This window comes from Heliangelus exortis, chromosome 5 (genome assembly GCF_036169615.1).
Source record: "Heliangelus exortis chromosome 5, bHelExo1.hap1, whole genome shotgun sequence".
NCBI lineage: Eukaryota > Metazoa > Chordata > Aves > Apodiformes > Trochilidae > Heliangelus > Heliangelus exortis.
The window spans coordinates 11430064-11440642 of NC_092426.1; the positions used below are offsets into that span (position 1 = coordinate 11430064).

The 10579-nt window shown below is 39.0% G+C and overlaps 1 long non-coding RNA gene across 2 annotated transcripts in view; it reads left to right on the forward strand.

Moving 5' to 3' along the window:
* Positions 1 to 8172, forward strand: part of LOC139796950 (uncharacterized) — a 228709-nt gene extending 220537 nt beyond the window's left edge. For both annotated transcript variants that reach the window (XR_011726219.1, XR_011726220.1), the window contains exon 6: positions 6657 to 8172. This is a non-coding gene — a long non-coding RNA (uncharacterized lncRNA). The remainder of the gene's footprint in view (positions 1 to 6656) is intronic.
* Positions 8173 to 10579: the final 2407 nt, after the last annotated feature.

Consider the following 10579-nt stretch of genomic DNA (forward strand, 5'->3'; position numbering starts at 1 on the left):
ATATTGCATCACTAGTGCCAGAGGCAAATAAATTTTTGAATTGAATTTTGAATTGATTAAAATTAAATTCAGGGTAAGGAAAATAAAAACCAAGTCTTTGTAGTGCTTTTAAAATTTACATTCAGAATCAATTTAGTTTGGCAACAGACACATAGGTTAGAAAATTGCAAAGTTTTACAAAGGGATCAAGTTTCCCATTGCCCCTCAGTCTGGTCTTTGGGTTTTTCATAGTGTGAAACTTAAGCATATTGTCTACTGGCATTAATGGAATTTCTCAGAATTTACAGTGTGCAGCAAGGACATTTCTTTCACAACAGTGGGATAATAATAATATGACTTCCAGGCTGTTCTTAGTTTACTGAAATCTAGGCATTTAGTAGGGCACAACCTCTTAACACACTGGAGAGGAAGCTGTATCAGGTTAGAGCTTCAGGCTGAATGAAGTGGGGGTCCTAATTTACTTTTGAATTGCCCCTTTACTCATTATTAATACTATTGAATCATTGGTTTATATTCCACTTAGCATGTGTCAGTGTTGACTGTCTGGTCTAACAGGTCCCCTTTCTTACTAATGTTTTCTGAATAGTAAAGACAAAAAGTAACTGTCAGTGAAGGTCATGTTTCCTATGTATGGACAGATGACCTACTCTATATGGAGATCTACATTTGAAACCTGTTTCAGTTCATGATTCTCCTAGCATGTATGGCAGCAGCTGTAGGAACAGAGAGCTAAACACTACAAAAGCAAAATATATGCAAGGGTATAAACCTTGAGCCTTCATAACATTGTAGCTTTGGCAAACTGAGAGCAGAAAATGTTTAAAACATTGCCATTCTGACATATTTCCCCCTGTGTTTCAGTCCTTACAGAGGCTGCAAAGTCAGTCTTTGTCTGTCAGTATTCTCCATATACCGAAGCGAGACTGGAAGGGGTGTTCAGCCAGGTTACTCTTGTTTACACTGAGCCTTATGGAAAAAAGAAAATCAACAAGCAGCAGGACTGAAGTAATTTTTTTTTATATATACAATTTTTTTCTCATGGATGGAAGGGAGACGGAAGAGAAATCCTGCAATTTTTCTGATGTCTAGTATTAAATGTGCTGCTAATAACATGGTTAGTGCTTCCCTTGTAGCAACACTTTTTCTCAGAGAACAAACTAGACATTTGACATTTCAGTGCTCTTCAACCTTCTGGCATATGCAGATGAGGCTGATAAGCAGACTAAAAAAAATAGCATTAAGTGTGAGAGGCTGTTGGATACATATATAATGCTCATCCTCTTCATGAACACTTATGGTTGTATGGAGAACGTGATCTCACAGTTCTCACGTTATCAGGAAATCAGGAGAAAAATACCACAATTCTCCACATAAATGGCAAGCTTTGCCAAGGACACTGATGTCAGTGAGATGAGAAAGGGAGGCAAAAAAAGAGGGCATGGTGGGAACATGGCATGAAACTTCCCCTAGGCTTGTTTACACCACCACAACGTGCCCTCCAGTTGCACCAGCATGAGATGTTCCCCAAAATAAATGCATTCAAAGAAAACGATGGAGATTTTTAATGGAAGCAAAACATTCATGGACTAATCATGAGTGTGGCACTGTGTCAGGCTTTGTGTCCAGCTTTGGGCCTGAGGTAGAGTCAGGTACTTGTCACTCAGCTTGCAGCTGCTGTTATGTGCTCTGCCACCCACCCAGCTGGTGTGAGGGACCCTTCTGTGCTTGGCAATGCAAAATGTTTGACATGGTCATGTGCTGAACAGATGTTTTGTGGCTGGCTTGCTGGAATGGGGACATCACACTCATGCTTTACATCTTCCGAGGCTGAACTGATACTAAACTGCTGTTAGCCAGGGGTTACAAGTCACCTTCACTACTCTCCTTAGCCTACAGATAAGTTCAGGTGGCAACAAGGCAAGAAGGGACAAACTACAAGCACCAGAAGTCTGTTTTGCTGTGCTGTGAAATTCAGAATGAATTTACCAGGTAGGGGGTTGCACAACTGCCCCAGGGCACAGGTGAGCTTCCTAGAAGGTGCCTGTGTTTGGTATAGAGCAGGTTACAAAAGAAACCTGGAGAACATCCTCTCTTAGTGCTGGGACTTTGCACAGTGACTTCACAATACTAAGTAGGAGCTCAGAGAAGAAAAAATTAATCCACAAAAAGAAATTACCTGCTTCTGCGTGAGTCACATGCAGTTAAACACAAAGCAAGAGCCAAGATTAATTTCGTGCAGGTTACACCATTGCACAGAGTTTCAGCATACATCAGAACTATGAAAGGGTGATTTCCTCATTAGGGTCTTTCCAAGGAATTAGTAGAGCTTCTTAATAATTAATGAAGGCAAAAAGACAAAGCACCAGAAAAAGGTAGCCAGGAAATTTCTCTAGTGAAGTGTCAGCTGTGTGTCTCCTCCATCACAGGGAACAAATACTTTGTATGTACTTGTGAAAAGAGTGGCACATAATTTCTGTGATGAAATCCACCCTTTATGTGCATGTGAATGTAAACTCAGTCAAAATGATAGCTGCAGCTCTTGAAGAAGCTGAGGATTCTGTTGTGAAGAACAGCCTTTGCAATCTGCTGACACATTTTAAATATTCAGGTATTTTAGTAGCTGACACTAAAACAAGCAGTCAGTGCGGAAAAAATCCTGGCCATAACTTCCTTCAAAAATTAAGGATTAAACAGACTTTTCCTTTTAAAACAAGTTAATGTTCAGATGGGCAGTTGTTTTATCTGAGTCCCAAACCACAGAAGTTTTTGACAATGAAGAGATCATTTGATCTTAATATTTTTAGCATTATGCACTGATGCATCTTGGAGGCATAAGAGAAAGACCAAAAATATTGGCATGGAGTTTGTGCTCCATTTCCCTCACAAAAGCACCAGCTCACTGGCAGGATCTGCCACCTTACCTCTCTCTGTGTGGATATAATGACTTTCCTTCTAGCCACAAATGTATCTCTCTTCTGCTTGGGAGAAACTATGATCAATGACTGATTTTTTTTCTCAGAATTCAAAGCCTTACATGACCAAAAGACAGCCTGTGGTGATGATGAGTTAATAACACTTGATGAAGACAGAAATAATGCAACCAACATGTAATAGTGACGCAGAGCTGCGTAGCAACCCCCACCACATCTGGCTTTTGTCTACAGGAGGAGGGCATATCCTTTGGATCCTGATGTACTTTCTGTGTAGTCAGATTCTTGGCTTCAGCTTCTAAGATCCTACATTACCCAGCATGTGCTTTTGCCTCTGATTTCCTTCCCCTTTCCACAGTGTCGTGTCACCACTCACAGCCTAACATCCCTTTAATGATTTCCCCCAAAATCACCTTATTGCTTTTATACTTTTTCAAAATAATTTTGTCATTTCCTCCCTACAGACATATCAACACCAAACCACATTTAAACCATCATGTCAGACACACACACACTAACATCACAACTTGTACTCTCTTGGTATCTGAACTCTGCTGTTCTGCAGATGGCCATATGGGTTTTGGAAGAATGTGAAGAGTGTGGGAAGGCTGCAGATCTTGCTGTAAAGATTGTGGAAATGCAATGGAAAAAATGATTTGAGGCCTCAAAGGAGTGATAAAGCTCCCCTGTTCATGTATCACTGCAGTATTGACATTTTCTAATATTTGACCATGTCCCAAGTCAGGAAGATTCCTTGACTCCTCCTAATATCACCTCAGAGACAAAAAAACCTTTGCAAACAGTGGTTCAGGACACATCCTGCTTTAAATACCCCTTCAGGAATCCATTTCTTTCTGCTCGCCCTATGTGTGGAAAGCAGGCTAGGGAGGTCAGCCTCCTAATACAGGCCTGTACAGTGGGCTTCAGGTCATCTGATGAAAATGTCTTCTTGGCAACCCAACAATTTTTGAGAGCTTCCAGGGCCAGTTGTTTGAGTTTGGGTCAGCAGACTTGACTTGTCATCCAGGAGAAGCTGTATTCATCTGACTGACAACATATCTGAGCTCTTAAGGCCACCCTTCTGCTGTTCTGTATTGCAATTCCTGCAGGTGCCGCTGGTACAACTTGTCCCCCTAGATAATAAATACTCTGGGCACGGGAACCTGGTTTTTTTTAATATTGTGTAATGTACACAGTACATAAGATGTAAGGAAACTATCGGTAATAACAATAGTAATAGCAGTATACTGTTCACATTATATACTAGAGTAGTAGACACCCTGGTAATAAAAAAAATGGAGATTTGCCTCTTGATAAGAATGCTTAATTGAAAGTGAAGAAAAGAATTGACAGTCTATGAAATATGTAAATAAATGCAATAGCGATTATTTTGTGTTGTGTACCCTTGGGGACCCAAGAAGGGTTTATGTAAACTGAGGATTTGCTGTACTATAAGGCAATGGGCCAGAAAAAACATGGAAAATTATCTCTGAAATTCAGAAACTGTAGTAAAAATTTGAATCCCATGATGCTTTGATCTAAGTTAAACCTGCTTCAATAATTGCATATCCATATCACCTGAGCCATATGGCAGGCCTCAAGAACGTGGTGGGAAAATAAAATAATAATAATACTTTAATCATGCTCAACTAAAAAGTGGAAGTAGACAGAATTCTTTTCATTTTTAATTACTGTTTGATATTTAATTTGATTATTTGATCAAAAGGTTCTGGGTTGACTCTAATAGTGCCATAAATTGACTTCAAAAATTCCTTGTAGTGATGAGATTACTCAAAGAAATCACCACAGATAAGACTGCATACAATATAAGCTAACAGTAGTGTAGAGATAGGGATGAGGCTTAGAAAACAAATCTATACACACATTTACAGTGCTTTACCTTGGTTGCTTTGTTACCATTAGCCTGGAAGAAATGTTTTGATTGCAAAAATTCTGTTAAATTCAGCTTCTGATTGGGCTTTTTGTTTGGAATCACGTCTCTCAGTCTCAGGGACAGAATTTTATGTTTACTGAACTGACTGCTGTGGACTTTATATAAGTGTAAAAGTGATATGGTTGCAAAAGCAGATTCATTGTTAGTCAATCAAATTCACCTGCAGGAGCAGTGAGATTTAAAGATCTAGTCACGATATAAAAAAAATGTAGAAAAGTAAAGTGGTATTTCTGTGAAGCACATTCACCTACAGCTGGTCAGTGTTTTATGATGGCTGCTTCCTCTTTGGAAAATTCTGTTTTCAGTTTGGTTTCCCTAGGAACGATATGTAAGAAATAGTCTCTGCTGGGCTGTCTAGAGGCCTGACTTATTCACCAAAATACCCATAGTATCCCCTTGAGACACAAATATACTCATGTCCACAGATAGTTGATATCCATTGGCCTAGCTCATAAAAGGGCTTAATTTAGCAAAAAAACAGCTGATCATGTTGCTCCACTCCTCAGATTGTTTTGTTTTTCTACTTGGTTTGTAATACAAAGTTATTTGAAGGGTCCCAACATTCTGTTTTCAAGATTAACCACTTCAGGAAGTGAATTTTTTCCTACCAAAACAAGAGACTTTTTTTTCTTTTTAAAAAAACAACTCAAAACACTATGTTTATTTTAGTTTTGTTTGGCCAAAGGAAAAAAAAATAACAACCCCCAAAAAATCATTACCAATAGACTAAACTTTTCTGTTCTAGCTTGAGTAAATATGTTTGATTTAAAAATAAGCAGAGAATGAATTGCCTGTGATTGAAACTTGGTCAGACTACCTATGGAGAGTGTTACTTCTAAGGAGCTAGAGAAAACTATCAAAAAATACATTAGCTTCTGATGTAATTTCTCTTTCAAGAAACCATTATCCTTATAAAGCCTTAGCTTTCATCAGGTTGATGTAACACCACTGATTCCCAGACCTTATTTGCACTGGTGCATAGTAGGCTCTAATCAGGCAACACTGCAAACATAGAGAGCTCCAATTGTGTCCCTGAACTTACTGGAGTTCAAAGGTCCCCAAGCAGAGGTGCCAGCAGAATCACTGACATGATGAATGATGCACACGCTCACTAAATCTGTCACCAAAATGGAAATTCACTTGGAACAAAAGTGTAGATTTTTCTGTGAAAGGGATGTCTGAACTGAAACAGCAAAAAAAAATTTATTTCTAGATACTGAGCATCATGAGGCCCACTGAAGTCCCTAGAAGTCTTAGCGATAAATAATTCATGCAAGGCATTGAAAAAAGATTATTGCAAAACCTATTGAAGTATAAAGACTGTCATCGATTCCAGCAGGCATCAGATCAAGCCCAGTATGAATGAGTATCAGAGTATGTCTGCATAGTCTTTTGCAGGCAGAATACAAGTTTTGCTGCCCAATACTTAAGCCAGTTGGATGTATGACAACTCTGAACTGGAAGCCATGTTACTGCTTTTACAGTGCAGAGCTCAAACTAAAGCCCTTGCTGAAAGAAAATATCAATTTGTGCTTAGCAGTGTGCTCCATCCAGGGATGAGTAGAGTGGATACTTATATGCTCAGAGCACAAGCAGAATGATTTCATGCTTGCCTGCAAAAGACTACACAGAAAAACGTCCTGAAAGGGAAAGAGTATCTAAACTCTGATGTGAACCCTTAAATATTTGCTCCTCTGGTCCCAGGGAAACTGAGGAAAACAGATGGATGCGTTCTTTCCTAGCACAGTTTTTCCTGGTTTGTTTCTTTTCAGATGGAGAGACAAGAGAAAGCAAGAGAGGCCTGCAGATGAAAAGAAAAAAATATTAATTGAACTAAATTCCAAAGCCACAAAATGATTGACTTTCACTGGCATGAGCTTTGCAAGCCCCAAAACAATACTTTAAAGTGTTTAATTTTTTCACATCAGTTTTAATTAAGCTCTCATTAGGCTCTTGTGCCCCCAGAATTTGGCAGACAAAAGAAGCTGGCTTGCCCAGTGAGTTTCCCAAGCTTGCACAGCTCTATTCCTAAGGAGATTTATCGCATTTTTTCCCTCCTCTTGAAAGAACCTTACATGAACCAATTCAAATGAAAAACACATGGACTAAAAAAGACTTCATCATGCCAGATACCTTTTTATATCCAAAGCAGTGAACTTGTAGTCAGTTTGTCCTTTCATGTGTTGTTTTTTCTGGCTTTGGGACCTAAGAATGATTTTTTACTACGTGCAGTAGTAAAACAACATATTATGCAATTCTATTTTTCAGGGAGAACACTATGTAATTCATAGGCTTTGCAATTCCACATTTTCTATTCAACAAATATATAGAGTGACTTCCCTTTCCCTTGTGGGAAAACATCTAAAAATTTATATTCAGCAAATGATATTCCAATGTACCTAACTTAGGGTTTTGGGGGTTTAACTATTCATAATGTAACTTCATAATGTAACAATAAGCAGCTTCCCAACTGTATTTTTATCCCTGTCCTGGAAGAACTTGATACATAAGATAGATGATATCTTTTAACCTGATATTTCCAGTCAAAGAATACAGGTGAAGATGCACCATACCACAAGTAGACAGCTACCCTATAGATCTGATAAAAGAAGAGGATCTTTCCATAAATGTACATGATGGATGAGCAGCTCTGTGAAAAGAACTCACTGGAAATGTACTCATTGGGATGATTTTGAAGATTATGCCCCTTTCCAAAGAAGGCTTTCATAACTCTTTCATGTTTTCTAAAGCCAAGCTCCAAGAGAGGGATTAGTTCAATTATTGAGAACACTTTTTAAATTCATGCTTTCATTTTGTAGCTTGAAACAGTCATCATTATGGAAGACTAACCCTCTAACAATCCTGTAGATTTATTTGGTGCCTAGAATCTCTTTTACCTACAAGGGTCAATAACTTGCTACATGTGCATTCACATGATAGATACTTACCTATTGATTTTTAAAAAACAAGGCTCACAGCTCAGTAATTATCTCTAATATGTAACTGGGAAAATTCCCCAGAACTTTCTCACCTGGAACTTAGAAATGTGCTGTTGAGGTGTATGTGTTCATGTTTCAGTATGCCTTCTTCTCATGCTCAACAGTGTTGCTAAGAAAACTTCAGGTGCAGGTGGACCTGCCCCAACCGAATGCAAATGTATTTGTAAGCTTTCTAGAAAAGTTCATGGGAGAATAACCCATTTATTACAACATCCATTATACATGAATGCTACATTAGAATCCAGGAGTTCCTGGGTTGTGACTTGCTTGAGGATGGGAGAGTGTTCTTGATAGTTCAGGACTGAGAGGTAATGAGCAGTGAGTTTTGAGGTGTTTGAAGATATTTTGATGTCTTCCCCTGGAATCAAAAACACTACAGTAATCCTTCCTTCCAGCTCTGCATCCAGGTAGCCCAGCTCATTCCAGCTGACCCCACAGTTCATGCCATCTAGCAGCCAGGAATGGCATCAGTGGCATAAAGATAGATGCATAGATAATGCGACATATTGGATAGTAAAGCATGCAAATTATGGTGAGCTGTCATCCTCAGCCACCAAGCCAGTGCTCTAGAAACAGATGACCTGTGCTACAAGAGGACAGTGATGGCCTAAGCCAAGGTTTTGCCAGATTCCCCAGGGAGCGAAGGACTGATTTCTCTGTATGTGTCTTCTGGGACCAGAATATCTTCAAATGTGGTTCTGGAGATCCTGACAATCTTAAAAAAACATGAAAAGGATGAGTCAGTAACAGGATAATGTATGAGAAACAGAAGTATCAAAATTCTTATAAATTGTCAGCCATTTAGTTATATCAGGAAGGTCAGTATAGGTTTCTAGTGAAAATTCCTAAGATTTTTTAAAGCCTCCTAAGGTACATTCCTAAGCATTGCTAAGGTACAGACATACATATGTGTTAAGGCTTTGCAGTCATCCTGGCAAAGCAAATGACCGAAGGGGAGATAAAGTGTAGCATGGAATTCTGGGAGAAGCCTATTCTTATGTCCTGGTACTACACGCACTCCCTCATATACACAGTATTTCTCAGCTCATATCTGCACCACTGAGGGCATGTATCTATTTGACTGTGCTTAATGTTATAGGAGAAATTCACAATGGTTCAGGTTAGCAGGAAGCTCATGTTAACACAAAACACATTTGGAATCTTTAGGCTGTAATGCTGGAGAGTCTATGCCTTCGTCCTCTATGCTGTTATGCAAAATTAATGTTTCTCTAGCCCCAGCGGTGTTGGTGGAATAAATACATTCCAGAATGAATCTGCTGGATCTTGTAGAAATTTGTACTTTATAAGCAGACACATCACAGAGATATCAAGTAAGCTGGGACAGAGCTGTGCTCAGACACGAGTAGGAGGGAATGCTGAGCACTCTTCACCATGTGGCACAGAAATGAACCCCCAGTCTGGCTTGTGCCTGCTGCTTTAGTTTAAATAAGGCTGTTATGAAAAATAAGAAGATAAACCATAAGGGTAGGTATATGAGATGGAAAAGATGCACTTCACTTTGTCTTACCCTATTTATCTTTCTTTTTACTGGGAAGGTCAAATCCAGCTGGTAGAGTGCCAGCAAGAATACAGTATATGATGGGGTATTACTCCTTCTCAGGTACACTTCTCAGGGGACAAAGGGGTCTTTTTGCTCTTAGAGAGTTCCTCTATTAATGAAGTCATGTTCTTTTAGCTCTTTTCCTTAAACCTGCCAATTCAGGATCTGCAACTTCTTATGTAAGAAGACCTTCCTTTCTGAGGGTTCCCTCACATCTATTCTCATTGAGGAATATGCTTTTTGCCTTGAAGTCGAAGTTGAAGCTTTGTAATCTTCCCCATGAGTAGCCAGACCCATGGACACCCCTGTCACAAATGCCAGAGGCATTTAATAATAAGTATACTTACTATATTTTCCAATGAAGTGAATCACTTAAGGTATGGCACATTAAGACGCTGTAACTGGAGGCTGATTTAATGGTAATCTATACCATGCATAACAACCACAAAGACATAAAGGAATTTGTAGCTTCTTTTCTCCTCTCAGTGCTGTTACACTTCTTGATAGCTCTAAGAACTGAAATTCCTGTGTCCTTGCTTTAAAATTTTACATTACGTGCTTTCCACTGTGATGCCTGCCTGTGACTTCAGGAGTCCAGGCAAGCTTGGAGGATGTTTCGAAGCAAGCAATTTACTCAGTGACATTCCTGGGTCTTTGTTCCGTAAAGATCTCCATATTCTTTCAGGTGATTTTGGAAATTAATCTGACTAATACCCCAAAATGATGTGTGCTTGACCTCTACATCTTCTGTACACTGTGTTGAACTCTGATAATTTGTAACTGGTCCTGTATTTTGCCTGGAGAGTTCCTTTTCTCTGACTAGCTGAGCACAATTTCCTGGATCAGACTGCTGCTGTGGGGTCTCAGTGTTAATTTCAAACTCATTTTCTAGAAATATTTATGGATATTTAATTAAAATTTACAGTGAGAAATGCTTTTTGCAAGCCAGTCTACAAGAATACTTTGTGGGTGAAACTGCTTGGGAACTGACCAAATCACTTAATTTGGCCAATCAGAAAGATTTTCGTGGAAAGTTTGTTGCTTACCTCCACCATAATGCATTTACTATATCAATAAGTCAGTTAACTTCCTAAATATATAGAACAAGCCGTGATGATATAGAACACCACATGGT